The sequence below is a fragment of the Pristiophorus japonicus genome, unplaced genomic scaffold (genome assembly GCF_044704955.1).
Source record: "Pristiophorus japonicus isolate sPriJap1 unplaced genomic scaffold, sPriJap1.hap1 HAP1_SCAFFOLD_187, whole genome shotgun sequence".
NCBI lineage: Eukaryota > Metazoa > Chordata > Chondrichthyes > Pristiophoridae > Pristiophorus > Pristiophorus japonicus.
This window is the reverse complement of record NW_027251558.1, coordinates 422671-433380: the sequence shown is the minus strand read 5'-3', so window position 1 is coordinate 433380 and position 10710 is coordinate 422671. Positions and strand designations below refer to the sequence as shown.

Genomic DNA, 10710 nt, shown 5'->3' with positions numbered 1-10710 from the left:
ATTCTACCAGTGCTCTTTTTTTTTGTCGACTCACGGTGGATCTCATTGGAATCTGATCACAATTCCCTCCACTGCCCTTTGTTACACTGATTGACGCGAAGCTGTTGTTCGAACTGGTAACATGAAGAGTTTATCGGTATTAATTGTTGGTTTGTTGGACATTTCTCCAAAAATAAGTGAGCAATATACACAGCATGAAAGAATGCCTTTTAATAAAGATCATTGCATTGTTTGGGCGGAACTCACCTTGAGTTAATGAGTGTGAACGTGGTTTGGTTTTATAAAGATGAAGAAGTTTTGCCAATAGACCACGGCAGCGTTTGACGTTGCAATTTTCTGATAACATCAGTGTTTCCATCAAAGGAGATGCCTTATCCATTAAGCGACGTGGCCCCTGCAGTTTGCAGCAGACTAATGTACAGCAAAATTCTAAAGGGTCAAAGTGTAATAAAAAGGCAAGCATGAAATCTCGGTGCCGCAATGCAAGGAGTATTCGGAACCCAGGAGAGGGCACAGAGCTAGTTAGAGTGGGTGAGAGCTCAGATCACAGGACCCCAAGAAAAAATGCAAAAAGCAGGAGGCAATAGAGCAGACTAGCACTGGGGTAAGTGTAAACGACAAGGTGATAGGAAGGGAAAATATGTATGAATATAAAGGGGCTGCAGGAGGGGTCAAAACTAAAAATCATGTTTTAAAAACTAGTATTAAAACACTCTACCTAACCGCACGCAGCATTCGAAATAAAGTAAATGAGTTAACGGCACAAATCATCATAAATGGTATGATTTGGTGGCCATTGCAGAAACGTTGCAGGGTGGCCACGACAGGAAATTAAACTTACAGGGATATCTGACAATTCGGAAAGATAGACAAGAAGGGAAAGGAGGTGGGGTAGCTCTGTTAATAAAGGATGATATCAGGGCAGTTGTGAGAGACGATATTGGCTCTAATGAACAAAATGTTGAATCATTGTGGGTGGATATTAGAGATAGTAAGGGGGAAAAGTCACTGGTGGGCGCAGTTTATAGGCACCAAAATAATAGCTTCATGGTGGGGCGGGCAATAAGCAACGGAATAATGGAGGCATGTGAAAAAGCAAAGGCAGTAATCATGGTGGATTTAACCTACATATCGATTGGTCAAATCAAATCGCACTGGGTAGCCTTGAGGAAGAATTCATAGAATGCATACGGGATTGTTTCTTAGAACAGTATGTTGCAGAACATGCAAGGGAGCAAGCTATCTTAGATCTGGTCCTGTGTAATGAGACAGGAATAATAAACGATCTCCCAGTAAAAGATCCTCTCAGAATGAGTGATCACAGTATGGTTGAATTTGTAATACAGTTTGAGGGTGAGGAATTAGTGTCTCAAACGAGCGTAGTATGATTAACCAAAGGTGACTATAGTGGGATGAGGGCAGAGTTGTCTAAAGTAGACTGGAAGCAAAGACTAAACGGTGCCACAATTGAAGAACAGTGGAGGACATTTATGGAGCTTTTTCTTCGTGCTCAACAAAAATATATTCCAGAGAAAAATAAGGGCGGTAAGAGAAGGGATAACCAGCCATAGATAACCAAGGAAATAAAGGAGAGTATCAAAATAAAAACCAATGCGTATAAGGTGGCCAAGGTTAGTGGGAAACTAGCAGATTGGGACCATTTTAAACGACAGCAAAGAATGACGAAGTAAGCAATAAAGAAAGGAAAGATAGATTACGAAGGTAAACTTGCACAAAACATAAAAATAGTTCGTAAAAGTTTTACCGATATATAAAACGGAAAAGAGTGACTAAAGTAAATGTTGGTCCCTTAGAAGATGAGAAGGGGGATTTAATAATGGGAAATGTGGAAATGTCTGAGACCTCAAACAATTATTTTGCTTCGGTCTTCACAGTCAGAATCTGAGAGCAATGATCTTCGATGTCGGCGGCTCGTTGGTCGAGGGGTATGATTCTCGCTTTGGGTTTTTCAAAATTGAAATGTGAGATGTACGGGTTCAAATTCCGGACGATCCCTGCCAACTTTGAGTCAAAGAATCGCTTCTGAGCTGGTCGACATGTGGGAAAACGGACATATTTCAAATAAAAGGTGTGATTTCGCTCCGTTGCTCCCACATCGTCCAAATCCTGTAGTTTCCCAGGAGCAAAGTGAAACTCAGCGAACTGAGTAAAGTTAAAGTATCTCGGATGTACTCGTCTCATTGGACAACCTAAACCCGTGTTTGATTCCGGCCAATACTTGATCAGTATATCTTCATTTCTGCATGCATGAGCTGACCTCCATTGGGATAAGCATACGTTCGGCGTCAATCTCCACTTCAACGCGAAACATACTCTGCCCTGAATATGAGTGCGTGCTGTTTCTCTCGCGCCGAAAAGATGTGAGAAGCTGCTTTTGAATTAGTCCCTTGGCTGCCGAATTCAAACCGTACAGGAAATCAATCCGGGGTGGCCAAGGTGCCTGGTCTGATTTAAAGGCGTTCACACGCTATATTTCAGCAATGGTGTAGTCTTCTGGCCTCGACATTCGGATCATCAGCACCGCTCCCATTGTCTGGTCATGGTTCTGCTGTTCCCACTAACACCTCCTCTGGTCCATCCTATGTTACTTTTTTGCCCGCTTACCATTTTCACACCAGCAGAGAGCAACTAGACCCTGGGAAAATGTAACTGACAATATTAGTCATTTTAACCACTTTGCTTTTTCGCATTGTGCCATTTATTATTCACTCACTCCTACGCTCCACTGTATCGCAGACATTCCCTTTTGTCCTTCCTCGCTGCCTATTTTTTTCCAGCTGCTATTTTTGTTGAAAAATCTGTAAACTTTACATTTTGCCGAAAATATCGGAATGATCATCTGACTGAACGTGAACCCGGGATCTTCATCCACAGAATTTGCACGACCTGCTGAGTTTTACAAAATTCTCTGCTTTTGTTCATTCTGTTTCCGTATCCCTTTTAAGGTGATGTGCTGATGGTCGGGGTCATTCTCTGTGTCTCTAAAATGTTGTGCGATCAGTGCAAGTTCGTTCTGTGTCTTTTTGAGATGGGATGTGCTGTCTGTCCCGGATTTCAAATTTCAAATTTCAAAAACTGCCTTTGGAGGGTGCAGGAATGTTAATTTGTTTGTGTGTTTCTGTAAGCGAGAGAGTGCGTGCAAACGTGCTGCGCGATCTTACTGTACATTTCATGACATGTGATAAAAAAGGCATCACATGCAACTTGAAGCCATTCTGATTTGATTGAACACGCATTCGAGGACTGTCTGAAAGGAGAAGAATCTGCTGTGGGATTTTGCTATTCCACGTCTGAAAGAAGGCAAATGACATAAGTTGGAAACATAGCGATTTTAGCGAGAGCTTGAGTATGGGCTGTGTGACATGATGACCTCCTTCCCCCTTATTTTAAAATACGAATCAAATCAAGACAAGACAAGGCATGACTTTGTTTATATATATATATATTTATGTAAACATATATATGTGCTGATATTTATAAAAATTCCCTACTTTTTAACTTTCAAAATAAATGTTCTTTTTCCGTTCTACCTGCACTGGGTTCCATAACATTTCACCTCTTTCACAGCACACGCAGCTGCTGTCAGAACCAGCAGAAAGGCACTCGCGGTTTTAAAAGATCACCTTTGTTGCCCACACCTTCCCTCGTGGCTTGTCTTCAACCATGGGCTTACTGAGTTTGGGTATTTACTGACTGCACCCCATGATTTCCAGTGGAAGTCATCCAGTCACACAGCCTTCGTTCAATCAAAAATATATAGATCATGAAACAATTATTTATTTATTTAAATCAAATCAAATTCAATTTTTTGCAATAACATTTAAAAATTATTTATCTTCTTATTATGAAAAATATATAGATATTTTATATTTTATTTTTTTCTGGGTTGTTTTTACTTCCCTTCCTCCTTCCTGCCTGTCTATCACCTGTGGCTTCAGCAGCCGTCCCAGCCCCGATTGGTCCTGAGCCCCACACTCCCTCAGCCACAGCACAATTGCCTTCAAGAATGACAGAAATCCCACTTTATTCTTTCAAAAGCGAACTGTGTCAGTCAAGGGTCATTCTACATCTTTGTAAGAGGGATGTGCTTGCTGTTCAGGATCATTCGCTGTCTGCTTAAACGGGATGATTGTCAGTTCCTTTACATAATTTGCACCTTTATGACGTATTTTCTCATAATCCGGATCATCCTGTTCAGTTTTAAAAGGAGTGTGATTTCAGCTGCGATGACCGAATTGTTAAGCTTTTGTGTATCAAGCTACATTGACGTTGCCTGTGCCCGTGCACATCCATATCGCATCGCATCTATTCATTACTCGAAATATGCTCATGTTTTAGTGCATCCATTCCTTGAAATAACGCTTATCCTACATTTGCTCTCAATATAAAAAACAACAAATTTTGAACCAATGGCAGCGGCCGCGTGGCCTAATGGACAAGGCTTCTGACTTCGATTATAACCAAGATGTTATCAGAAGATTGCAGGTTCGAGTCCTACCGCAGTCAACTAATTCGCAGTGTGAAATTTTATATTCTTTGTTTTGATTCTGCCTCAAAATCAACCATCTCATACAGTCACTCACCTGAAGTAAATCACCGAACTGAGTAAAGTTAAAGTATCTCAGATGGACAAGGCTCTTTCTCTGATTGGACAACCAAAACACGTGTTTGGTTCCGGCCAATAGTTGATAAGTGTGTCTTCATTTCTGCATGCATGAGCACACCTCCATTGGGATATGCATGCATTCGGCGTCCATCCCCACTTCAACGTGAAACATACTCTGCCCTGAATATGAGGGCGTCCTGTTTCTCTCGTGCCGAAATGATGTGAGAAGCTGGCTTTGAATTTGTCCCTTGGCTGCCGAATTCAAACCGTACAGGAAATCAATTCAGGGTGGCCAAGCTGCCTGGTCTGAATAAAGGCGTTCACACCCTATATTTCAGGCATGTTATAATCTTCTGGCCTCAACATTAGGTTCAGCGTATCGGATGATAAGCACCGCTGCCCTTGTCTGGTAATGGTTCTGCTGTTCCCACTAACACCTCCTCTGGACCATCCTTTGTTACTTTATTGCCCGTTAACCACCCAATTTGCCTTTTCGCATTGTGCCATTCATTATTCAATCACTCCTACGCTCCACTGTATCACAGACATTCCCTTTTGTCCTTCCTCGCTGCCTATTTTTTATCCAGGCACTATTTTTGTTGAAAAAATCTGCAAACTTTACATTTTTGCTAAAATATCGGAATGATCATCTGACTGAGCCTGAAACTGGTATCTTCGTCCACTAGAATCTGCACGAATTAGTGAGTTTTACAGAATTCTCTGTTTTTGTTCATTCTGTTTCCGTATCCCTTTTATGGTGATGTGCTGATCGCCGGGGTCATTCTCTGTCTCTCTAACATGGAATGCTATCAGTCTCGGATCATTCTGTGACTGTTTGAAAGTGATTGTGCTGACTCTCCCGGATTTCAATTTCAAATGTCAAAAACAGCCTTTGGAGAGTGCAAGAATGTTAGTTTGTTTGTGTGTTTGTGTAAGCGAGATAGTGCGTGCAATTGTGCTGCGCGATCTTACTGTACATTTTAAGTCATGTGAGAAAAAAGGCATCACATGTAACTTGATACCATACTGTTTCGATTGAACACGCATTCCAGAAGAAACTGCTGTGGGATTTTGCTGTTCCACATCTGAAAGAAGGCAAATGACATAAGTTAGAAACATCGCGATAATAGCGAGAGCTTGCTTGTGGGCTGTGTGACATGACGACCTCCTTCCGCCTTATTTTCAAATTCAAATTAAATCAAGACAAGACAGGACATGACTCACTGATTGAATTTGTTTGTGTATATATATATTTAGAAACATTCCCTATTTTTTAACTTTCACAATAAATGTGCTTTTTCTGTTCTGCCTGCACTGGGCTCTATTACATTTGACCTCTTTCACAACACACGCAGCTGCTGTCAGATCCAGCTGAAAGGCACACGTGACTTTAAAAGATCGCCTTTGTTGCCCACATTTTCCATCGTGGCTTGTCTTCCACCATGGGTTTACTGTGCTTGAGTATTTACTGACTGCACCACCTGATTTCCAGTGGAATTCATCCAGTCACACAGCCTTCGTTCAATCAAAAATATATAGATTATGAAACAATTATTTATTTATTTAAATCAAATCAAATTCACTTTTTTGCAATAAAATTTTGAAATTATTTATTTTCTTATTAATATAAATATATATATATCTATTAAATTGTCTTTTTGTCTGGGTTGGTTTTACTTCCCACCCTCCTTCCTGCCTGTCTATCACCTGTGGCATCAACAACCGTCCCAGCCCCGCGTGGTTCTTAGCCCCACCCTCACTCAGGCACAGCACAATTGCCTTCAAGAATGATAGAATTCGCATTTTATTCTTTTAAAAGTGAATTGCAGTCCGTCAAGGGTCCTCCCTTTGTAATAGGGATGTGCTTGCTGTTCAGGATCATTCGATGTCTGCTTAAACTGGATGGTTGTCAGTTCTGGTTCAACATTTGCCACTTTATGACGTATTTTCTCATAGTCCGGATCATTCTGTATAATTTTAAAAGGAGTGAGCTTTCAGCTGCGATGACCTAATTGTAAAACTGTTATCTTTCAAGCTACATTGACGTTGCCTGTGTCCGTGCGCATCCATATCGCAGCGCATCTATTCATTACACAAAATATGCCCATATTTTCCTACATCCACTCCTTGATATAACCCTTGTCCCAAATTTGCTCTCAATTTAAAAAACAACAAATGTTGTGCCGATGGCAGCGGCCACGTGGCCTAATGGATAAGGCGTCTGACTTCGGTTGTAACCAAGATGTTATCAGAAGATTGCAGGTTTGAGTTCTACCGCGGTCAACTAACTCGCAGCGTGAAATTTTATATTCTTTGTCTTGATTCTGCCTCAAAACCAACCATATCGTACAGTCACTCACCTGAAGTAAAGGAAGGCTGGTTGCTTTAAGAAGCTTATGGCACCTTTTCATCACTTTAGATCTGGTTGCAAGGGCATAATGGCGGTGAAATACACTTCCTTGCACATTATTTCTGTTTTGATGCAAAAAGTAGGGGATGGATGTCTGACCTTGCTGTAAATAGGAGACGAGGTGGCCAAGAGGTTCAGGCAATGGACTGCTGATCCAGTCTTCTGCCACCCTCGTCGTTATTGTGTTAAACATTTGAGCCCTCTGTTGTTTTTGTCAATCACATTTAACCTCATTGCCAAATTCACCTTTTACTGACATGAATGCAGCTCTTTGGTAATGTAATGTCTCAAATTAATAATATATTCATCAAAGGGAAAACATTAGCAGGACTATGGAGAGGGGGACTCATTAGATCGGTCTCTGAGAGTCAGCACAGGCACTTGGAACACAACAGCTTAACAATTCGGTCATCACAACTGAACTCGCGCTCCCTTTACAAATACACAGGATGATCCGGAAGTATAAAGAAACCCGTTTTGAAGGGACAGATTTTGAACCGGAACTGACATCCTTCTCTTTTAAACAGACACAGCATTCCAGGTGTGGAAGCAGTAACATGACATTTGGAAAAGCATAACTTGGTCAGGCAGAGACAGCATGGATTTATGAAGGGGAAATCATGTTTGACAAATGTGCTGGAATTCTTTGAGAAAATAAAGAACAAGGTGGGAAAAGAAGGAACCAGTGGCTGTGGTATATTTGCACTTCCATAAGGTGCCACATAAAAGGTTACTGCACAAGAAAAAAGCTCACGGGGTTGTGGGTATTATATTAGCATGGCTAGAGGATTGGCTAACTAACAGAGAACAGATAGTCGGGATACATGGTTCATTCGCTGGTTGACAACCAGTAACCTGAGTGGTGCCGCAGAGATGTGTGCTAGGACCCCAACTGTTTCCTATCTATATTAACGACGGAGAAGAATGGCCTGAGTGTAAAGTAGCCAAGTTTGCTGACGATATAAAGATGGTAGGAAAAGCAATGTGTGAGGAGGACACAAATTATCTGCAAAAGGACAAAGGCAGGCTGAGTGAGTGGGCAAAAATTTGGCAGATAGAGTATAATGTTTGAAAGTGTGAGATCATACACTTTTGCAGAAAATTTAAAGAGCAAGTTATTGTTTAAATGGGGAAAGATTGCAATGTGATGCAGTACAGCGGGAACTGAGAGTACTTGCATGAAACACAAAGGATAGTATGCAGGTACAGCAACTGATCAGGAAGGCCAATGGAATATTGGCCTTTATTGCAAAGAGGATGGAGTATAAAAGCAAGAAGTCTTGCTCCAGCTATACAAGTTATTGGTGAGGCCACACCAGGAATATTGCGTGCAGTTTTGGTTTCCATATTAACGAAAGGATCTACTTGCTTTGGAGGCAGTTTGGAGAAACATCACTGGGTTGATTCCGGGGATGTGGGGGTTGACGTATGAGGAAAGGTTCAGCTGGCTGGGCCTCTACTCTTTGGAATTCAGAAAGAGAGGTGATCTTATTGAAAAGTATAAGATTATGAATGGGCTTGACAAAGTGAATGCAGAGAGGATCTTTACACTGATGGGAGAGACTAGAACTAGAAAGCATCATCGTAGAATAAGGGGCCGCCCATTTAAAACAGAGATGAGCACTGTTCGGATATAAATCCAGCCTCTCCCTTTAAAATGAATGGAACACAAAATTATGAGAAATTGCCGAAACCCAGAATTGAACCATGGACTTTGAAATCTAACGCTCTCCAAAAGAGCTACTTCCACTCGACAGCAACCGTACGAAAACTTTCTGACACATTTCTGAAAAAAAGCCGAACCCCTGGATGAATTGCACTGCCCACTCAATCCTCACTTCGGGGCAATTTGTCCCAAACAAATCTCGGAGCTCAGGTTGTGTTAATCTAAAGTAAAATGATAATGAAAATCTCTATGCTCAGGTTAAGTTATCGCTGCCTATGGCGCAGGCACTCTCTGATTACAATCTTGTACACGATGCTAAGTTCAAAATGATGCATATGTCGACACTGGCAAGGAATTGCCTGATAGCCGTGCTGTAATGAGCGAGGTTTGTTAAGGTGATCCAGCACCAGAACGTACATAGAAGACTAATGAAATTGTGATTGTTCTCACACTGCAGTTAAATGTTGGCAAAACTTACAGTGTCAATCAGCAATGTTGAGAGAGGTCGATTTGTTTACTGTTCAACTTAAAACAATAGGGGGGAAGTATTTTGTATAGCTGCAACGAATGATGCGCTGCTGATGTTAGGGGCAGCAGCAGTGTGGTGAGCTGCAAGTTTGTTCAGGAGCGGCCACAGTGCGGCTCGGCATCCACTGAGATCTATTTCATTCTATCCTTTTCTCTGGATTTTTCACTCTTGGAGCCGGTAAACATTTGATTTGGTTTGCTCGTCTCGGGGACAGAGCTGTTCTGTCTGTCTATTCCTGCTTATGATCATTTACGGGACCAGGCCGCTGCTTCACCTTTTATCAGCATCCCAGCAACACAAATAAACAGAAGGTTTGCCTCTCCGCCCCAGCGGCAAACAAGAAATGAATGTTATTCCAAATAATTCCCAACCCTTGGGATTCTGTGTGGATTTGTTTCTTTTGAAAGATTGGATTTTAAATGTTAGGGAGAACCGAAAAAATTATGAGAAATATTTGAACGCGTAAGGTGATATCGGCGTTATTAGTACCAACTGAGCTAACCAGCCACAAAGTGTGTTGAAGGTCGGTGCCAGCCCAACCTGAGGGGATTGTGTTTCCGGCTCACACTGGGTGACCGAGTTACTGCAAAAACATTGAACACATGATATTGCTTAAACATTGTTCACTGTTCATATATAAAACTGGGCAGGGTGTAAATAAGAAGTAACAGAAAAACAGCGCATGAATCCAACAATTCATTGTCGAAATTATTATCATGCAAGCGCTGAGCAGCCCATCTCTCAAGCATTGTCCAGATATAAAACCAGCTTCTCCCATAAGATGAAGGGAACACAAAATAACCAACAATTGCCGAAACCCGGGACGTTTAAATCTGCAGTCTAACGCTCTCCCAACTGAGCTTTTTCGGCCCGACAGCAAATGAAGCAACATTTTCTCACAGCCATTTGAAGGAAAAGCTAACCCCGGGAGGAATTTACCCGCCCACTCAGTCCTCATTTCGGGGCAATGGTTCTAAACACATCTCGGAGTTCAGGTTGTGCTAATGTAATATATAATGATAATGAAAATCTTAATGCTCAGAATACGTTATCAGTGCCCATGGGCCAGGCATAATCTGATTCCAATCTTGCACACGTTGCTAAGTTTAAAATGTTGAATTTTCCACACTGGCAGTGCATTGACTGATAGCCGTGCTGTGATAAGCAAGGGTGATATGGTGCAAAAAGGTACATTGAAGATTAATGATGGACATGACTGTCAACATTTACAGTGTCAATCAGCTATTCTAGTTTCAGTTGTTGAGAGAGGTCTAGTCATTGACTGCACAAAGTGTATGTTGTATAACTGCAACAAATAATGCGCTGCTGATGGTTGGAGCAGCAGCAGTGTGTTGAGCTGTAGATTTGTTCAGGAGTACCACTGTAAAGAGCCGAAAATACACTGTTCTCTGACCGGAAATCAAACGCAGGCTGCAGCGGTGAAAGCACCAAATCCTTACCACCAGTCAACCTGGGAA

At 41.7% G+C, this 10710-nt stretch overlaps 1 non-coding gene across 1 annotated transcript; it reads left to right on the top strand.

Moving 5' to 3' along the window:
* The first annotated feature begins 4438 nt into the window (after positions 1 to 4438).
* Positions 4439 to 4527, top strand: trnar-ucg (transfer RNA arginine (anticodon UCG)). Its single transcript is given in 2 exon segments — positions 4439 to 4475; positions 4492 to 4527. It is a non-coding gene; the product is annotated as a tRNA-Arg (tRNA).
* The last annotated feature ends 6183 nt before the right edge of the window (positions 4528 to 10710 follow it).